Here is a 22,533-nt window from a genome sequence, read left to right as displayed (position 1 = left end):
TTTTTGGTTAGTCAGGGAGTTCAGGTATTGTACTTTCTTTTTCAGTTCTCTTCTAGAAAGTGTTTCTATTTTACAATTAAGAGTGGGATGTTATGTTTGTTGTTTTGGCCTTGGAGACCCTGAAGTTTAAAGCTTCCTTGTGCTTGTTGTCCACTGTGAGTGACATTTTACTTGAACTGTAAATTAAATTATACTTTTGGTACTGATACCAACTGTTTAGGCTGCCTTCTTTTTGTGTTACACCCAGTGCCAGACCTGACCCTTACTGGTTTTGTGGGGGGTTGTAACAAGATGCACCTAAAATCCAATAACAATCAAAATTAAAGAAGAGAAAACAGAAGTAAAAGAAATAAGATGGGCAAATGACTAATAACTGCATTTAAACTTAAACAAGCCATTAGCTTTAAAAAGTCAAAACCTGTGAATGAATCTGTCTTTTATGTGATTTTCTGTTGGGCATTCAGAAACCCTTGAAGGCAAAGGCAAAAAATACTGTCTTTGAATGTGGGAGGACTGCTGAGCTGCACAGATAAGGCCTCTCATAATGTGCCATAGTTCCTGAGGTTAGACACAATAAGAAGGTCTTTTCAGATTTGTTAAAAGATTCAGAGTGTTTTATTTTATGGAAAGATTGAGATTTAATTTGTGCAAGGGCCCCTCACAGTGGCTGACAATGTGGAGATGTTACAGAATCTTAGTTTGTGTCATGATGACAGGATCTTTTATTTTTTAATTGTCACCCCCAAAATATTGACATGTTGTCTGATGAAATTGAGATGACAGTTAAGGGGTTTTAACAGGACAATGCTATAGTCCAATAGCAATATGAAAAAATTCCAGTAGAATAACATGTATGCTTTGGAAAATCTTGGTTGTTTTCATTATCTTAAATCTTGTTGAAAACATTTAGAGATAGATGGAAAAAGATATTTGCAAAAAATAAATACCAGTTTCTGACTCCTCATGTCCACTCTGAAGTTAAACACATGGACCAATGCTTCCACAAGCCTACTGGAATCACTTGTATCAAGCATGAAGCAACAGTGGAGAAAACCAGTTGCACTTTTGAGTCTTTTCTATGATTTCTTTAGATTTGTTTTTAAACTTTTAAAGGTCTGGCCTCATTTTGAGAAAATAAAAAAAAATGTTTTGATATGGTAAGCTTAATTTGTCAAAGTATAATAAATGTAAGGCGATAAACGCAATGTTAAGTCTGCAAATGCAAACTGCTGGATAATAAAGTAGCCTGTATTTGTAGAAATTCCTGGCTCTGAATTGGGACAGACAGTTATGTTAACTGTCTGGATATAATTAAAAACAGTTTTGCCTTTAAAGCGCTTGGCCATTGCTAGTTACCCCCAAATAAATAAATAAATCAAACCTTGAAATAAATGGTTCATCAACAAACTGAAAAAGCTTTCCTATCCAAACGTGCCTTACTGTGAGAGAAAACAAAATCCCATTAACAACACAAAAGGTGCACAATTCCAACAGCTTGTGGTCATGTTTTTATGGCAGTGATGGACAGTTGTAACAGCAGTAGCAAAATTGTTCAGATTAAAGACATTCACCATGCAATCCTTCGGCCACTGCTTAATCCTCTCAAGTAAATACCTGACGCTCAATTTTCACCCAGGCCACGCGGTGCTGCTTTGATTGTCAGCACAGGGGTTTAACTTCCTCCTCTGAAGGATATGTGAAGGCACACATGGCCTCTTCAATGTCCCTTGCCTTTGCGAAGGAGCCTGATTGTGCTGATACAAGATGACAGATTAAATATGAAGACAGTAAATTCTGCTCCTATCTTTTCTTTGGCAGGAGTTAGACTGGGTACATACTTTATATCACAGTGCAATCATTTCAATCTTAAAATAGAAGTGTAAATAATAAAGAAGAGACTAACTACTGTAAATAAGGTTATTTAAAATGTATCCCATTTCAAAGTGGATTTATTTATTTGTTTGTGTGTGTGTGTGTGTGTGTGGCTCACTGTCTGCTGGCACACATTTACTCTTAATTACTTGTCAAATAATGAAGCAATGCAAGTATTTTTTTTTCCTTTCTCAGTTGCAACACAGCAATGAGAAATTTCCATACCCTCTCCACGATTTCAAAACACAACTCGCATGCATTCATGAGGAAAGAAAGAGAATTTCAAAAGGGTGGAAAATATGAGTGGAACCTTATAACATCACATAAAAACCCTTCTTACTCACCCACTGTGCTTCTCTTGAGACTTTTAAATCCTGCATTCAAACAGAGAAGAAGTGCCACAAGCTTGTGGAGAGAGAAAGCTTTATAAACCTGGGTACAGGAGCAATGCAGGCAAATATTACTCTTCACAGTTGCTGCATTTATCCCCTAATTCCTGATTATTCTGCACTGAGCTGATAGGTGTGCTCAATTTACACCAGAATAGAAGACAGATTTCCTCCCTGAGGGCTCAGCTACAGAATGCATTTCGTCTTCTTTCTAATTTTTAATTAGAGCTTAAACTTTAATGGAAACCACTCAACCATTTGGGGCAGTGGTAGTTATTATCATAGGCTAAGTGTTTTAATAAGAGATCATTTAGCATTTTTAGTTACAGAATCCCAGTGAATGGAGCATCTGAGTGGTGTGCCTTCAGGCAATGTAAATATATGTATGTTCAGAGGAAATATCCTTTGAAATATGCAACTATTTTGACTTCAGAAATATTCCAATATATTGCATCGTCTCAAAAGGCTAAACTTTGTGTCTACCTATAAATTTCATACTGTTGTCTGATATGTACCATAATATTTAAGATTATGTTGGGTATATGAGACATGATTTAGTTACAATTGTTTGGGTCAGTTTGGATTTCAGAATTAGAATTACATTATACTCATACTATTATATACATGGACAAATTTGTTGTCTCATCTTGTAAAGATGTGTTAAAGGCTAAAACATTCACTGCAATGTTCACAGATACTTTTTTAATACTAAATTTTTTGGCACATTCATTTTATGAGGACAAATTCCATGTCAAGGAGTGACTGCACTGAACAAATCTCAGGAGATGCACGTTTGGTATCTTTTTGGCTAAGAGGATAGTTATTATTAGTCTTGTCCCACAACATTTCCTAAGACTGGAGTATACAGAGAGAGTTTTTTTTTGACTATTCCTCTTTGCATAATCTGTTTAGATTGTCCAGAATCTGGTGTGCTGTCTGATGTTCTTAATTATCTCTTCAGTTAAGTTGAAGGATTTAAGACTGGAAATGACAATGGAAGAAGATAGATTTTATCTCTGGTGAATAATTTCTGTGCTGACTTGGCCATCTGTTTTGAGTCATTATCCTGCTAAAAGACACACTAATGACCCATTTTCAGTTGTCTAGCAGACTGTACAAGATTTGATTTTGAAATGTTTTGTTATTTCAAAGAGTTTAGGAAATCTGACAAGTTTCCTTGGTGTTTTGGGACATGATCACATCATCACAGCTCCTCCACCAAACTGAACAGTGGGCATGGTTTCTTCTTCACACATGAATAATTTGGTGCATACCATATCAAGTGTTTGTTGCAAAAACTTGAGTAAAACACACATTCCAGTTCAAGTTGCTCTAGAATTCAGCAAACTCCACATTTATGATGCCAAGAGAAAAAAGGAAGTTGTCCTGGCATGACAGCTAAAGATCAAGTTGATAAGTAGAGAGTGCCTAATGATTATGAGGAATTGGGAATCCCAAGATGGCAGTCCTTACACAGTGAGCTCAGTGCCTAGTGAAAAATGGATAAGAGAAATCATCCTTGGTGTTGGCTCACATTTACACCCCAGAAGAATATGAAGTCATAATAATCAATTACAAATAATTTTTTTCTAGAAACACTTTAAGTATTTAAGTATCAAAATTAAAGGTTGAATGTTAGTGTGGAATGATGCTACTGCAATAAGTAACATTTTATTTAAGTTTATACCATGGGTACCAAGGAAATGTTCCCCATCTGTGAGCTTCTTTTGATTTTTTCATTTTATTGTTAATTCAATCTGTAGATGGGATTTGTTCACTGAGATAGGTGTATTTCTTGTGTGTTAATATTTTTATAGGTCATTTAAAGGGGGGCAAAAAGTAAAGCTTTTTGGAGCTATATTTCATGTTATGATGTTTCTCCCTCATTAAAAACATACCTGGAGTGTTGTATAGATTTTTTCATGCATGTTTAAAGAATTCTTGAATCTTCCATGGCAACCATTTGTTGGTGCTTAAAGGCTTGCTCCTACAAAGTGCTGCCTATTTACCCAAAGCTCCTCCTTGGAGCAACAGCCTCCAGTCAAGCTTCCACCTCAGAGTGCACCCTCCCCGGTGCCTTTCCCACACAGCTTCAATAGACTAGCGCCAACAGCAATTAGCCAACACCTGGGGGAACTCAGAGTGTGCTAAGCTTATCATACAAACTACTTGTCAGTCCAACGTTCTTGTAAACAACTATTAATGACATAACAAGAAGGATTGTTGAGATGATCCACTGAAGGTAGAGTTTTGGAAAGAGCAGGAGCTTTTTAAAGAAACGGGCCCAATTTCAAGATGTAAGATTATTAAGTCAAATTTATTTTAAGTCAGGCTTGATGTATCAAAGGATTTTCCGTAACAACTGAAGGTAACATAGTTAATTGGTTTTCCTATAAAATGGTACTATGTGACTAGGAAATACCTGATACCACCCCTTTATAATATGTGTAAGTAGCAGATAATAAAATTAGGAAACATTATTCTATTTTGACTAAAATAACTCAAATACTTTCTACAAAGATATTTTTGTCTGATGCAGGACAAAATAAAGTTGTTCCTAATTCCTATCTGATTTTGTTTGAGATAAATGGTGCAGATATGCAATAAATAGAAAGAAAATGTGAGTGATTTTGTAGAAAATAAAGAACTTTTATCAACAAGGACATATTCTTCATTCCACTAATTGAAGAAGAAGAAAAAAAAAGATCAATAAACGTCACCTTCCCACATCATTCTGGCATGCACTGACAGTAGAGCAGGAGACCAGAGAGCACAAATAGATCTTTTATCAGTAACAAGGCTTTGCGTGTTTACAACACAGCCCTTATCTTTCAAACGCCAATCTGTCCTGGTGCAAGAATCCAATTATGTTCCTTATTTTAACCCCTTTAGAGAATTAACCCCACACCAATACCCTTTGAACAAATAAAAGTGGGCGAGGATCCCGCTGCTAGTGTTAAATGAGGAAATAAATAATAGATGATGGCTTTGCCTCTCCCCCTCTGTTCACCACTGATCCTCCCCACCTGGAGGGCCTCTAAATAAGATCCTGCGCTGGCTGAGCACAGTGAACACAGTTCATTGATCCCAACCCTGTGGTAAGGCCTCTTCCCTCAGGTGTGCATATGAAGGGCTGAAAAGACCATGTCTCGAGAAAAAAAAAAAAAGAAAAATCTAAACAGAGGTACACAAAAAAGGCTGAATAACTTACCTGTCCTCTGGGAGGAGTAATGTAGATCAAAAGAGTCAGCTTGAAAGTGTGTGTTAGGGAGCATCAGGCTGGGTGTATATTCCAGAGTTTCAAAAAGGTGACATGGCCTCAAGAGTTGCCTAATAGTTGGATTTTTGCAGCTGACATAATGTTTTTTTGATGGGTGCCAGTCTCAAGGAGGACTGTGGTGGAAAAACTGGGAACACACAGCCCACTGTGCACATTTACAGACAACCTCCAGGCACTCAAATTACACCACTGAGCAATTTCAAATGAGAGTAAATGTGTGTGTTCAAAAAGCCATATTAATGAAATGATATTTGGTTCTCCATAGTGAAGCAAAATTATTTTACTGAAGCCATGTCAAGCATATGATTTTAAGCACAACCCACTGAATGAGAACTACTTTTTCTTGGATTCACAGAATCTCAGTTGTAGATGAATTAGCCAGTTGTAGATGGCAGTTTAAAGGGCCAGTATTATGTGTTTTCCAGCCACATCGTATCATTTTATAGCACATTCAACTATGTAATGTAACTATGTAAACTTCACTTACAATAATTTTTTTATATGTCAAATATGACTTAAAAGAAATTAGATTTCATAATTTAAAGGCTTGAAATCGGGTTTCTGTCAGAGTCACGTGGCTGTTCAACAATAACTGAATTTTTTTTTTAATTGTATGTTTTATTGAGTATTAATTACCCAATCGATGCATACATAATCACAATACAATACTTTGACGTTTTTGAATGCTGCACCTAAAAATAAACCAAAATACAAAAAAAAATAAAACTACTACTATACCTAATGCAAACTAAACTAAAATTAAAGAATGTTTAACTCTGTTTAAAGAATGTTTAATAGTAACTAATACAAATTAGAAAATACACTATAAAAACTAATTAAAATTAACTGAACTAGACAAACAAAATGTCACAAAAAAATAAAACTAAACTCTGAAAAAAACAAAACTTTTGTAACCCTGCCAAGGAGAAGTATTGTCCTCGAAGTGGTCGCTTTGTCCCACCAGGTATTTTGTAGAGCTAAATGGCTCGCAGAGGAGATTATAGGATTTCTCAAACGTGCATGACAGAATCAAAGCAACACTCCAGGTATGTTTTTGATGAGGAAATAACATTATAGCATGATGTGAAGCTAAATAGTCAAATAGTCAAACAACATGGCGCCGGCTCAGCTGGCTGTCTGCAGACACAGCTCCTGTCGTGTGCTGTAACTGCGAAATAATTTCCCTGCTGGGACGAATAAAGTAAAAATTATTATAATTACTATTATTAAACATCACTAGCTGATAAATAATTGATGACATCTGTTATACAACAGCTAGAATTTAATTAAAATATAGTGTTTATTGTTTTACAATTCACTTCTTTTTGGTGAAGAACAGTAGTGTCCAATGTGTGGGTGTGTGTCTGGTGGAAATATATTCAAGATCTCTATTTCACCACTACATCCAGTGGTTTCACGGCATTAAAAATTTACCCACACTGGTCAAGGAGCCAACATGTTACTTACGCATTGCACAACTACAGAAAATTTGCTTAGATTCATGAGTTTCTATTTCCATTGCATCTTAATTTAGCATTTGACAATTCCATGCAACCAGTAATGATTGATGGTTTACTTAAGCTTTTTACTGTATTTGAATAGGAAACATTCTGTCCCTGTTTAAATAAAATGGGACTGCAAATCAATCACTGTGATAGTTGATTTGATATAGTGACATTTACACAATGCATTCGGCTTCAAAAATATATGGTTGTAGACAGTTTGTTTGCTGAAAAGCCCTGATAGACCTTAATGACACACGCAACAATACAGTTTTAATAGTTAGCATGTACATAATGCCCAATCGAAAAGTTTGGGTTAGATTTCTAAATGTTGTCACTGTTGCTCGTCTTCCTGGCAGCTAACAGGATGACAGTCCCTAAGGGAAACCTCCAAACTTCTGCAGATGGCAAGTCCACCCCCACCTGTCTTAATTTTCTTTGACAGGAGTAGAATGTAACAGCACAGGCAAGAGTGAAAAAATGAGTAAAATAAATAATGATTATTCCTGCAAGGCTGATAGAGCTTGATCAGATTTGGAGACAGTGTTTCTTTCAAGTGAGTGGCTGGTCTTTGTTTTACAAGAGAACAGTTAATGATGGGGAGTTGGTGATGTTCTGCAGCACACCAAACCCTACAGCTATAGCCAGAGAGAGACATAAATTCATCAAAACATTCCCCCACATGGCTTCCCTTACTCACACACAGCATTACCTCTATATCCTCCCAGCAACGATTGGGTTGCATAGGCTTGGACTCTAATTTAATGTAATTTCATTTATCATTCTGAATTAGATTTCATGTTGCTACTCAATAATTTAAATCCCTTGGAAAGCTCTCTTAGCTTTCATCTAGGATTCAGGGAACAAAAAGAAAAGAGTTCTGGAGGTAGAGGCCAGTGCAGTAACTTTGATTTACTTCTAGGCAACATGTAGAAACAGGACAATTCGAGTATTGTTGCATGAAATTTGTCAGTCCCTAGTGGTTAGCATAAATAAGCAAACAGTTTTATTTATTAATGTCTTTAATGATATCTGAATGAAATTCAAAATCAAACAAAGGTTCATGAAGATTTGATTCATCAGATGCCTTCAATTAGTTTTCTTTGTCTGTTCTCTCTTTGAGCACTGACAACTGACAACTTATTCTCATCATTTTTCACAAAATCTCTAAAACCAAAAACAATGTTGGAGGTAAAGTGGGCTCAGTTCTTCCAGGTACGGAGCGTTTCACTTCAGGACAATTTGCAGCTGCCTATCGGTCCATTGGTGACAGGTCATAATGTCAATTGTACGTGCCTGAGAGCAGTAGGAAATCAGGAATGGGGGCAAATAACTTTTCACACAACTGTTGTTTCGTGCGCAGACAAAGCTTATGAAAATATTGTTCTTAAGCTAAGTATTTTGCTTTGAATGATGCTTATGCCTTCTGAACAAATTTCTATCTTGAGTAATTCTAATATTTTCTGCAAATTAAGAATACATATTAACATGCACATTATTCTCAATGTTATTTGTTGCTGAATTTTTGATTACTAGGATATCATTTTCATAACTCATTAATTTAGTTTCCGTGTTACGATTATGCCAGTGTCTTAAACTATTCATTCAGATGAAACTGCAAAATATCTATTCCACAAACTTATGCTTCAACAAATGTATAAAATTTGTTTTACGTAGGATCTATGAAATCCATTTCCACTGTGTGGGTTATGGTCTTAGATGCACCACCAAAACAAAAGAATGAGACACCAATCCTTAAATTCTACAGCCTTAGCTTTAGCAGTATGTAAGTAGTATGTAAGGAATCAAAAAGATGCACTTAACTGATTTTATGTTTACATCAAACAACCCTCCTAGGATCATTTGTTGTCATTAGCAACAAGGGAAAATTAACCCTGGAATGCTGCTGCAAAACAAGCAACTTTTCTCTGCTATTTACTGCAAAACCACTGCCTTCTGTGAAATGTCAGCGAGTACTCATAGATGTCTGGCTTTTTTTCAGGATAAGGTTTGATCCAGAGATAAAGTCTCTTTCCTTATCAGTCATGACAGTTCTTGCTTGTTCTACCGCACATAAAATGCAGGCGCATGCCAGGCCGTTCACAGGACATCCTGCTGGCATCAATGGCAGCAGGATTTGTGGTGTGGGATTTTCCTGTTCTCCAGCTTTTGAGCAAAGATCCCTGATGCAAAGCTGTCTTGTTTGGCAAGTGTGTGTAAGTAATACCGTTTTTGTGTTGTTCTGTACCTGTTTATGAGTACAAAATGTGTAACTGTCAGCCTTGATGACTTTGGAGAGTTATCTCAAATCAAGAGCATGAGTGCGCTAGAGTACCCTCCACTACTCAATCTTCTCTTCTCATTTTTTCCTTCTACCCATCCATCCTTCCAACCATCTATCTATCCACATAGCACTCATTCACCTCTCTACCTCCCCTTATCCTTCATCCACAGCACAGAGTTAAGACTCCTGGGGAGATTACGTCTCCCTGTCAGCCTCTCTGGCATGATAGGTTGGAAAAGAGTTTTTTTTTTTTTTCATCCCTCTACACGTGGAAGTTGTCATGATTGCCACTCATCTCTAGTTGTGATTCTTGCACAGTGTGCAGATTCTGCGGGGGAGTCATTTAAAAGTTTTTATTTGACACAGAAGCAAAGGTATGCTGGCAGCAAAAACAGCTGAGGTGTGGTGGTTAACAGTCAATGCGTCTTTAACATTAAACAAAACACCCTACTGTCTACAACATGAGCCCCACCCCCAGAAATTGTTTCTTATTGCTGAGTCATAATGTTAAATAGTATTAGGATGAAATCTATGTAAAGATGGGGAAAGAAACAAATTTTATATTTCAAATCAAGCCATTTGTTGTTATAGTTTTTCTTTATACAACATTCATGAGATGGATGAATCAAGATTTCAATCCTAGGCAACACAGCACGCCACTACATGTACAAAAAAGATAAACCCTCAAAAAACTCTCAACTTCGCTTTTTCTGAAATATGTCCAGTATCCGAATGCAGTGAGGCCATATTACCCAGTAGGATGATCGTTCCTCTTTAATAGGCTGAATGGCTGATGAAGAATTTAAAAGGGTTAACAATTCATCTTTAACTGTAATCATAATGTGAAATTTAAAACTATATTAATATATAAAAATATGCGTCCATACTATTTTGTACACCGTCTCTGACTTCAGAGGAGACAGTTTCTCACCAGTCATGAACCATGCTGTATGTCACTGCTATTGTATCTTTACAACTTTTCAGCAGAAAATATACATTCAAGCTGTAAGAGTACAACAAACATAGAGTTGTTTGTACAACTTCATTAAGAAATAATTTTAATAATCCCAATTCAAGATTTTTATTTTACAAACTGTTTGTACTGTAGCTAGTTGATTGACAGAAAGTATGCATTTTTTTAACCAACTGATAACGGTCTGTTTTCTTTCCTTGAGAAGCTTAAGTTAAAAATTATGCAGCTTTTTACAGCTCTGCACCATGACTTAAAATTTGGAAATGTTAAAACTTTCTTGACACCTACCTGCTAAAGTTCAACATTGAGAGAAGTCTTTCTTTTAAAGCACCCACCGTTCTGACATCTGTCTCCTCTGACTGAATATACTGCTTTCTCTAACGAGGTTATTCTGCTCCAAAATGATGCCTCTCACTTTTTGTATTGTGCAACCAAAACTGAGCAGGTACAGTCGAGAGCTGTCACATCTGCTCACACATTAAACAACTTTTTTCTCCCATGGGTCCTCTTTAAGAAAATTTATTGACATAGATGAAGAGTCACTGCACATTTAAATATGTAACTGGAATAAGTTATAAAGTCTCATTGAAAGCTCAGACAAGTGCTAAAACATACTTCTTTTGTTTTTTAAGGCTGGCTTGGCAAAGTAAAACTTGAGAAAACAAAGAACAGCTTGCTTCACTTATTGTGTGAATGCACACACTTGGGAAGCAACAAACCCTGATTTTGGAAGACAGAAAGCCCTCAGAAATACTAGATCGTTAATGCCAAAAATTGTGCTAATTAACCATTGAGATTTCTCAATTTATGCTGCAGTGTGTAAACGTGCAAAGAGACCATATATTGCATTTCATTTGTTACGGCATTCTTTCCATTTTCCTACCACAATCACACTGTCACTGCAAATTTTGTCACGAAAAAAAAATCACAGTAGTTTATGCTGATAGGTGTTCTTTCCCACAAACATCTAGAGAGCGCTCTAAATCTTTGACTCGGAAGCACCTGCAATGTCTTCATGAGTCACTCTCATTTTCCTCTTTACTCTGAGACAAACTACTGCAACACCCAAGAAGTTTCTCATGAAGTGAAACTTTGAACGATGTCTAACTCAGTTTTGACAGAATCAATTACAGCCATTTTTTTAAGGAAAGTTCAAAGTGGAATATAGATAGAAAAGGGAAGGGAGTGAAACAGTGCAAGAAGCTTACTGGCAGTGATGGTGGTACCAGATGGGAGAGGGAAGAGCTGCCCAGGAGAAGAGCCAGTAAGCACAGACAAGTGGTGCCAGCCCAACTGTGTATAACAGGAGGTCCAGCTATTTAATCAAACCCAACAGTGAAACCACACCAGTGCCAGATGCAATTCAAATCCTCTCATAACCCGAATGCTAATTAGTTTTATATAGGTGTCCCACCATACCCCTTGTCAAAAATATTAGAGTAGCTGCTCCTTATTTTATTTTGTGTAATAAACTGGCTCCATGTGGTCTTTGAAACCACATGGAGAAGGGAGATATGTCAGATATAATTTTGAAAAGATCCAGACAAAAAGCTGTCAAGGCATACTAAGAGCAATAAAAAGTTCCTTCAGGGCGCCAGATATTACTCAGTAGGTGGTTAGATTCTTTCACTTAATCTAGAACTAGCTTGCAGCTGGCCATTCCTGCTGCTCTGTGTGTGAGATTAAGCTACCAATACAGTTTCAGCCACCCACACACCCTGCAGAGAGAGAGAGAGAAAGAGAAAAAGAAACTAATGCTAACTAATAAGAAAAAAATGCACTGAAGATATCCTTTAGACCTAGCTGGTGAAATCTTCCAGAACTGCCCTGTGGGGGATAAGGAGACAATCCAGCAGAGGAAGAGGCATGCAGTTTGAGCAAGAAATACCTGAAAAACACCTTGATTAAATTCAGAGGTGAGAGATTTTCATCAGTGTGATGCTGCTCAGCGGGGGTGTCGGTGTAATAGTAAGAACCGGGAGTCTCTCCTGTTGACAGAGAGGACACGCTGCTTGTCAGCAAAGTCATCTTTTCTCTGCACAACATCTGCGCTGATTTTGTGCTGCACTGTAAGCAGGTCATTAATCTAAAGCAGGACCACTCCTTATCGCACAGAGCGACAGGCGCTCTCACACTGTGTACACAGAGTGAAAAATAGATGCTTGTGTTTTTTCCATTGACTGTACTTGTCTGTGTCTTTTTCTTGTCCACCTTATCCTTATTAATGGCTCCACTTCATGCCTATGCAAGGTCATTTGAGCTGGCATGGTTTGCTCTCTCTTGAGTGTTCTAACTTCCAAATACTTCCTCCAGAAACTGCACCACACTTCTTGACCCCGTTTTTCTTAGGACCAGCAGCCCCAGTGTTGGGTCGATGCACAGTGGTGCTGATGCTGTGGCATTTCCACAAGGAGATGGATGTTGTGGGGTCTATAAGGCACCATGGTGACATTTACATAAGGAAGAATGGATGCTGTTGGGCCAGAGGGAAAGAAAAGGAGGTGGGAGAGGAGCAGCAGCCTGGTGTTATCACCCCCGTCCACACTGATGCTCCTTGACAGTCATTTTGCCCCTCCTGCCATGGAACAGAGATGGTACAAGCAATATTTTTCTTAACACCATCTGCAGTTCTAGCTCGCATAAAAAGCAAGGTGCTGACATAAGTCATAGGATTTTACTGAACCTTGGATGGAGGTTAATGAATAGATTTGAAAAGTTTTCATATTTTGCGTCAATTTGAAGGGAGAGATGATTGAGACCCAAACCTCCCCGTCTGCCTGCCATCATGGTCAAAGCAGGTGTTTATGAAAAAGTATAGGATGTGCAGAGGGAGTGAATTGTACCAAACCAGAAGCTGAGTCAGCCAATCTTGAAGTTTTCCAATCAAAATAAATACATTTCATATTATGGCAGAATACTGAATACAGGCCAAGGTGTACTGACCCTGGAAAATGTTTCAGAACTCAACAAACTATTAATAAGATGCACTGTGATGTCAGAGTAACCTTCTGCTGAATTTTCCAGACTGATGTATTTTTGTTAAAAGAAAAAGATTCCGAGTAAAACAAGTGTTATTTATTTATTTATTTGAAAATGTAATTGTCATCTCAGAAAATGTTGGTGTTACATTTTTTGTGCATAAAGAAAGGTTTTAAGAGCTTATTACTTTCAAAAGTTATGAAAAGTTAATTTGCTTATGGTAATCAAGCTATCCATCAAACACATTTTTTGATTTTACCGGTTTTTATAATTCAGACTTTTTATAATTTACCAGGTTTAAGCTGAACCTTTATTTACTAAGCTGCAAATTTGGTTGGATCACAATCATCATTTCAATTTTAAATTGAGAAAATCACAGTAGGTGTGGACTTGACTGGCCCATTCAAACACACAAATATGCTTTGAGCAAACCCATTGTCTTGGAGTTCTTGCATGAAATGGATAAAATCCACTTTTAAGGTGAACCACCCCAGTCTTCAGTCTGTCACACCTTCAGTCTGTCACACTCTCAAACACGTCTCCCAGTATTGACCCGTAATTAGCTTCACCCATTTTTTTATAAACTCTGTCCACTTGCATGCTCCTGCTAAAAAACTGAAACCATCCTATTTCACATTGTGGATGAGTTCATGGTGACCGATGGTGAGGTGTTTTTCTCAACACATAGCATTTACCACAAAGCCCAAAAAGTTCAGGGTTCTCAACAGACATGGGTCTAGATAAAGTAAAGCATAGAACAACCAGGCTACTTACAATTATGTGCTTCTTTGCAATGCTCAGTCTCCAAAAATCTACAGTAAATACATTGATGTTTGTAGTTGAAGCATGAATAGATGTGGAAACGTTTAAGGCAAGGGTGTCCAAACATTTTGCAAAGAGGGCCAGATTTGATCAAGTGAAGATGCCCGGGGGCCAATTTTTTGATTTTTTTTTTTTTTTACCCCTCCAGGGGGTCTTTTGTGGGCTCTAGTGTCCCTTATGTGACAGGAGGCTGACAGGACACAGGGAAGGAGAGGGGGGAAGACATGAGGCAAATGTCATCGGGTCCGGGAATCAACCCGCGACAGCCGCGTCGAGGACTAAAGGCCTCCAAATACGGGTCGCCCTACGCCACCACGGCACGCCCTGGACATTTTTTAACTACAAAAGTTTCATGCAAATACACAATTTTCATTATCACAATTATCTTTATTTTTCAAATGACAAAAAAAAAATATATATAAGCCACTCAGGCAAATGAGAACAACTCTAAAAACCCAAATTCTGCCTTTCTTTCATATCTGGAGAGTCAGATAACATTGAACAAACTGTATGAAATACCTTAAATTTACATGAGTTTAAAAATATCTTTGCCTCAAGAACATTTTAAACAGGAGTTATAAGTAATGCAAAGTTGTCTGTTATTATTAAATCTTAAAACAAGTGAATTTTGCTCGTCATTTACAATATCTACAGGTTCATAACCAAATCTTACTCAAGAGTTTAATAAAAATAAGTGCCATAAGTCCAGGTGCATAAATGTTCGATTGGCTCTTCACTGCTGATAGTGACAGACGTTGCCGTTCAAAATACTCAGTTTCATGTCCTCAACTCTCAGTGCCACACTGTTACTGCCAGGCAAACATTTTTCTCAAATTCTTGCTTCTTCTCAGGGCAAATGTTCTCCACCATTTTCATAACACAGTCTTTGATAAATGTACCTTCAGTAAAAGGTTTGCCATGTTTAGCTATTAACATTAACATCGTAGCTGCTTTGGTGGTATTTTCTTTTGACTCACAGGCCCGCGTGAAGAATCGCTGTTGTGATGCCAGTCCAGCTTGGAGCTGCTTCACTTTTTCAGCACGGTCACTTCCTGTTAGCTTGTTGTATGTGTTAGCATGTTTAGTCTGGTAGTGTCCTTTTGCGTTGAAATCCTTAAACAAGGCAACCGTCTCACAAATTAGACAAGCACAATTGCCTTGATTTTCAGAAAAGAAGTATTGTAATTCCCATCTCTCTTGAAAGCGGCGGCCCTCACTGTAAACTTTCCTCGTTTTCTTTGCAGTGGCCATGGCAGAAATGAGTGGAGAGCGGTTCGCTGCACGGAGGCAGACTGATAGTATTAAAGTGGTGCTGCCACCATTTGGTGAAAGGAGGAATTACAGTTTCAAGTTTTATGATTTATTTATTCTGTTTGACAGTGCAGGCGGGCCATAAATAATACATTATAAAACCGAAGCTGCGGGCCGTATGAAATCTGACCGCGGGCCGTGATTGGCCCCCGGGCCGGACTTTGGACATGCCTGGTTTAAGGGATCAACTAATTTGCAAAACACTGTTCCACACCAAAGAATGGAAACCACTAATGAAGATTGGTACTGCTCACATGTTGCTTTAATTTATTGGACTAGTATATTTTAAAATTCTGTCCTTTTTTTCTGTCCAACATGTTTTTGTTATTTTTTACTGGATGTCTCTGAAGATGGTCTTGATTGGATATAAAGCAATCAAATTAAAACTTGAGATAAGTTATTAAGAGGCAAGTTTTATTTTTTAAAAAAGAAAGAAAATATGTTTAAGACTTCACAATAGACACATTTTTTGTATAAGTTTACATTATTTCTTTGGCACATTCTGTTTTGACTAATGCTGAGTTCACTCAAGACAGCAGGTAATTATTGTAAAACCTATTTTTGATTCCTGAATTATAAATGTGTGGCATTTCATCTATAATTACCAACATGAGAAACATTCAGGTGTTGCAAATTATAACATTATTATCTGTTTTTACTTGAGTGATTATAACATCGCCAGTGTCTTAATAAGTCCTTATAAGTGTTACCTCCAGTGGGAGAAGATGTATCCAAATAACAGAGTGGCTTGTGCAATCTACCATGGCATTCTAATTAGTTCACAATCTTATAATGTACTTGTCTCCCAAGCTGAGGCTTTAACACATCGCTAGGTCCAGTTGGTTGTTTTTTTTTTTATCTCAGAAAAGTCTCATCAGCTCCATATTCCACTAAGCTTACAAAGCATCACATTAGGGAGTTTTTCCCTGCTGAAATAAAAAACAACAACCTCATCTGTGCCAGCAAATTTCCATATTTGCTACTCTGCTGGTTGTGAAACTGCTTGCATTGTTTCTGAACTGGACAGTCAATGTTGATTGCAGCAGAAGGCTGAGGTTTAGTTCCAGCAGTTACCTGGCCGTGATAACAATGGTGAATGGCGGTGTATGTGTTTGCTGTGCCCATTTGTTTAAAGCCCATCCTAACTATTTTCATTTTACAGTACTTAATTTTCTTTTTCTTACTAAGACAACAAAGTGTAACCATTGAGAAGAAGATGGAGAATCTTACTTAGACAATCCAAATCCTAATTTTAGTACTCAGTTGAAATGTTTGATAGACATACATTTGCTTATTATTGTTTTCAATAACAAATTGATGAGTCGCTTTTCATTTGCAGGAATATGGAAGATGGTTAACAAATCAATGGAGATAAAAATTGGGCACCTCTGAAAAAGATGTTAGAGGACAACAACCCTAAATCTACAGCAATACATATTGCTGTAGATGAGACTGAACAGTACAAAGTCCAGACTTAAACTGAACTGAGAAACTGTGGTGAGGAGCTCTATCTCCAATCTGGCCAAGCATGAGCAACATTGTAGGGAAGCTGCAACTGCAGGGAAAAGTGATTGTCCAAAGTATCGGCTCAGAGAAGCTAAATATAAATATTTTCAGATTATTATCAATAATATAAAAAAAAACATATTCTCCTCCTTCCAGGTCATATTTATACACTGCTTCTTGTTAGTTGTCCATTATACTCAATCCCAATTAAATGCATTCCAATTTATAACTAATGTTTTTTTGTTCTATTTATTTCTTATTTTCCTTGGTTGTATGTTTCAGAATGCAAGCGATTGGACACATTTTATGTTATTTGGCCTATCTCAAAAAAAGAGTACGATGCAGATCTTTGGGTTCTGCAAACACCTTACTTTAGATCTTGAAGTGCTTGGTAAATAGACATATGAGAAAAAAAAATAAACAATTGGAAAGAAATGTTAGTTTTTATTTACTCATCTAACAATAGGATTTCTGATTAAACATCTTGACTTGGTTGAATAAGACCCTATCTGAACAATCAAATGTAGAGGCAGCATGAGGTACCAACATAAGATAAAGCCGTACCAAACAATCTTCTCTGCACAGCTGGATATCATTCTGCATTCTATACTGTAAAGGAAGACAAAAGATGTGCTTTTAAGGCTTCCTGGCTGGAAGTTACACATGTTCTTATAAATCCTAAACCCGTTTTCATGTTGTAGCTACAATAAAATTATTCTGTTTAACTGTCTGTGGCATATAAATAAATCAGTGACAAAACTAAACATCTGCAAACTTCCCTAAAACACATATAAGTGGCTCCATTTAAAAACATTTCTTTTTGTCATTTGATACGAAACATCTGCAAGTCATGTGATGCATGACAGAGTTATCAATCCCTCTCCCTCACTCTCAAGAGAGGATTTGTGCCCTGAAGACAAACTGCAGTGATGAATCTCAGTAATTGTCTCCCTTCCTCGCAACTGTGAATGTGGGGGCTCTGTTCTCAAGGCAAGTAAACCACAGCTGTTTGGATAAATGCAGCAGTGGTTTTCAAAATCCAGAGCAGAAGAACAGCAGTCCCATGTGAGCTCTTATGCCTGTGTCTCTGACAGGTGAACTTAAAGTATTCCTGTTGCAGATTTTGCAGCAAGTGAGCCAAAGGGTCTTTAGCAGCCTTACAAATATTGCTTCTTGATATAAAAATAACTCCTGGAATCACACAAGAAATGCAAAACGTGAACACTGTAGTTTCTTTTATGTGTTTTTATTTGTCACAGCATGCAGACAAAGTTGCACCTGCACAGCACAATAGAGTTGTTTCACGTTGTTCTACAGAACTATAGCTGTGTGCATGATACATACTAATGTGACTAAGAAAAACTGTTAAGAGGCTTGTTTACATGGAAATAAACAATGCAGGATTTATACTGAAAACCAGTCTACTTATAAATGTGCAAAATGCATGATAAAAGGTAAGCAACATAAATTGACAATGTATATATTTGTTTTTTTCACTACAATATTGTCACTTGAATCAATTCTAGTTGCCCTTAGGGACCTGAAAAAATACCTTATCTTGTGGATTACTCATCAAAGTGTGTATTAAATCAATATAATCAGCAACAAGTAGACATGAAGCAGTTATAATCTACCTGGGACACATGAATTGCATTGAAGTCACATAGAAATGCAGATAGAGTGTGAGTGTAGAGGGTCCTCTGCATCACAAAAGAGATAGTCTATCAGAAGCTATCAGCCTCGTGTGATGAGCTCCTGGTGTGTGGAGCTAATGTGTGCCATGGTGCCAAAGTCTTTTCATTCCTCATTTCACTTAAAAGCCTGCTGCATGTTGCCTCATCACGATGTAGTTTGGATTTCATTCCTACTTCTGCACCTTTCCAATCCATCTCCCTTACCATCAACCACATGTCCTGAAAAACATTTTTGTTAATAAAACATCTCTATGGCACATTGTATGATACATTAATGTGCTTATAAAAGTATTTTTTTTCTTTCTTTTGAGTCTATATTGCATTAAAAGTACTGGTTACATTACAAAATAGCAAAATGTAAAAGGGCTTTCATTTGAATATGTAGTACTTTGTCCATATAATAGAAAGAAACAGAATGTTCTTGGCTGTTTAACTGGATGTCCTCCTCACTTTTGAAGCTCCTGTGTGGTGATCTTATCTGCTTTTATTTGCTATGATTAAAAATGGATTGTGAGAACTAATGATCTTGCTTCACACTAGTAATAGCTTGGTAAAAACCAAGCTATTACTTGTTCTACACTTTGTTTCATGCAGAGAGTCTGGACCCGCAGCAATTGACAAATAATTGCTTGGACTCTATTAAAGTTTAAAATTTTACCCAATTGGAAATGTTTGGCTGTGGTGCATGTAATGAGATGTATGACGGTTACTAGCATTGTGCTGTAAACAACCACCCCCCGCTGCAAAAAGAGAAGCACCAAGCTGAATGGGTTGGCTGTTAATGTCAATTCAATATTGAAAGAGCTACCAACAGGACTGATGGCTTTGTTCACTTCATACTGTCATTGCCAATCTGCAGCATAGATAGACTACAATTCTAAAACAGTACAGAACATTAACATAACTCTTTTTGCAGATTGGCCAGGTTGAAATTTGAAATCAGTTTGTTATGCATACCAAACAATACAATGCAATGCAGCATTAAGACACATTTTAAAAAATGAAACCAAAACAAAGGACTCACACCTGTTGCTAAATTCAAAATTTTTAAATGGTATTACATTGCTATATAATTTATATATCCAGATATTGGCTATAGTTGCTTATGCTAGGCTTCTTTGTTTAATGAATTAAAGAAAATCCAACCAAATATTCAGTCAGTGCTTTCCACTTTTTAAAATTTATCAAAAGCTTTTTTTAAAAAATTGGCTGCAAGCTATAACCATTAAACTGAAAATTAACTGATGAAATATATCTGTGTTACAATATATGAAAACATTTTTACTTTTTTCTTTTAAAACTGAGCTATACACTTTTTATGCTAATAAAATTAATTGAGATGTACATATAGTTTTGAACTCAATAAAAATAACAATAACTGGATTGTATACATCACAAGAACAAATGATTAATCTACAAAGGGCATCTAGAACAAAAATGTGATTAATTTTTGTCTTTGCATATCTTGTACATCATCCCTAAAAAATGGAGGGTGATTTAAGACTTTTTTTACAGCAATGAAACCCAATAAACACAATTGTGATAAATATTATACTTAATGAACATGTACTTATGGATAAAGTTTTCATCTTTTATGACAAGAAAATTCTTCCAATAATTCCTAAACTCAAATGATTCAGGGTTGCTAACTGTTTGGAGTGTAACAATTGGCCTATGAGACGAAAGCTCCTTAGCCAACTTTGTCTGATTAGCTCTTGCTAGGAAGCCAAATACAGGAACACACCTTCCCACTTATATTTAGTCTCAGCTGAAAAAATGTGATTGTTGGTGACAACTACTGTGACATGCAAGCCTGCTAGCAGGTGCTTGGAGCTCTGTGCCCACTCTCTGAAATGGCCACAAAGGAATATCTGTCAGACCTTGCTGCTGGCAGGCTATCCACACTCAATGCTATGGGTGTGTGCGCGGACGGGCGTGTGTGGGGGTGTGTATTTCAGAACTCAGGATAGGAAAAGTGTGCGTGATTGTGTGCAGGGAAGGTGAGAGGAACAGACAATGAAACGGTAAATACATGCAGTGTAGTCACACAGGAAGGAGGATTTTCTCACAGCTTTGGCTATACAGCTGCAAGTTGGAAACTGCAGACTTAAATTGTTAATATTCTCAAGGAAAATTCATTTCTGAGCATGTTGTCAAATACGGATGGAAGCACTGTCTGTTTTGAGCAAAGATTGTATAAAATGCTTAAGCGCTGCGTTAGGCATTCACATGGAAATTTTATTGGCACTAGAGAGAAGTGTTCTTGGAATACTTTGCTGCATTTGGTACAAACAGGCAATCAAAGCATTACTGCAAAATGTTAACAAGGAGTGCACCACACTACAGGAAAGTACTAAGAACAGAATACTTTTTTCTTTCACAGGAATTTGTTGTTTCAGAAAAACTAAGGAGGACTATGGGCCATGGAATAACCTCTCACCTTCAGAGAGGCAGAGAATTGTAAAACTACCAAACAGACCGTCTTGGTGATACAACCAAACCAGCAAGAAAAGTTGAAAAATAACAAAATCTTTATATCTTGGATTTGACACTATGCAGGTCTGAAGTCAGGACTCCTCTCTCATAATCATAACTCATGGTGAAGTGCAAAATAACAGATGAGAATCCCAGGTAGATGAACTATTGATAAACTCTATTGAAGCCTGGATGAAATGGAATCATAGTGCCAACCAAAGGATGGTAGCAACTTGGACAGGAGACAGTATTTTAATGTACTCAATAACTTCCCTCGGTAATCAATAAAGTTTAATAATAAACTGTGTGTGTAGAATGTCAATAAATGTAGACATTCTACATTTGTTGTGGTAAACAAAAACTATTCTAAGCTTATTTTATTCCAGCTACTTCAATCATTTGAATATTATGTATGTGATTAATGCTAAAGGAGTCTTGTTGCCTTCCAGGAATGAAAGAAGCAAACATAATTATTTAAATAATTTCAAAAGTAAATAATAATGGTTTGTCTGCCTTGCTTTGTTGCTTAAAAAATAATAAACTCTCCCGAAAGGAAGGAAAAATCACAAAACAGATTGTTTAATAGTTCAAATGGAAATACAAATGTCACTTGTAATGTAGAGGAGAGACTAACAGCGATTTTACATATGCATTTCTATGCTGGTTTTATCAGCACATGGGTTTTCTTAAAACTTTTAAGAGAAGTTCGTGGACGTCAGTAAGTTTTTCAGTGTAAGAGTTTGGTAGAATAATTTTGATTCTTCTGGCATATCTGTGCTTTGGCTGAAGCCAGCAGACACCTGCCATCAATGAGGCTTGACGTCTGCAGCGAGGTGACCCAAAGCCTTCTATACAGCTCACAAAATCAGCAGTTCTGGTTGCATTTTGAAAAGGCAAGGCTGATCCATCTCAGTAAGGCTCTCAGCTAGATTCCTTCAAGTGCCCAGCAGGGTATGAACTAAGTCTACCTCCAAATTTGAACAACATAATCTTTAATGCAATACTTGTTAAAAGTAATCTCTCCCTCAGTTCCTCCTATTCATTTAAGACAGTACCCAGTCCATATTTCTAAACTTAATGTACTCTGGTACTATATATTGGTTAATCAGTGCCATTTTATTTGTTACTCTGTCTCCCTGCAGGTGATCAAATGCTAGTTCTGTGATAACTCAAATTATTTGTGATTGCAAATTGTTCATTGATTGGTCAAAAATTTTCTTCTCTAAATTGACAGGAATCAATAATCTCAATTATTGCATTATATACTTTTCTAGTTACATTAATAAATTATTTAAAATTTATGAAATGCCAGCAGTCATCAACTTGTCATTAACCTAGACAAAAATGTCTTTGTTATGACAACTTGACATTAACCAAGAAATCATGATCTGATATATATTTATTATAAAAATATTACTGATTAAACTTTAGCTCTAATAACATAAA

The 22,533-nt window shown here is 36.8% G+C and overlaps 1 long non-coding RNA gene across 2 annotated transcripts in view; it reads left to right on the top strand.

Annotated features, from left to right (window-relative positions):
* LOC114151263 (uncharacterized) overlaps positions 1-21,736 on the top strand; it is a 34,547-nt gene extending 12,811 nt beyond the window's left edge. The window contains exons 3-5 of one of the 2 annotated variants that reach the window (XR_003596907.1): positions 6,536-6,637; positions 20,868-20,871; positions 21,724-21,736. This is a non-coding gene — a long non-coding RNA (uncharacterized LOC114151263). Of the gene's footprint in view, positions 1-6,507; positions 6,638-20,867; positions 20,872-21,723 lie in introns of those variants that run through there. The other variant, XR_003596906.1, reaches the window with a different exon arrangement.
* The last annotated feature ends 797 nt before the right edge of the window (positions 21,737-22,533 follow it).

This window comes from Xiphophorus couchianus, chromosome 9 (genome assembly GCF_001444195.1).
Source record: "Xiphophorus couchianus chromosome 9, X_couchianus-1.0, whole genome shotgun sequence".
Lineage (NCBI taxonomy): Eukaryota > Metazoa > Chordata > Actinopteri > Cyprinodontiformes > Poeciliidae > Xiphophorus > Xiphophorus couchianus.
Note: the sequence above shows the minus strand (reverse complement) of the source record. Positions and strands in the feature narration are given on the sequence as shown.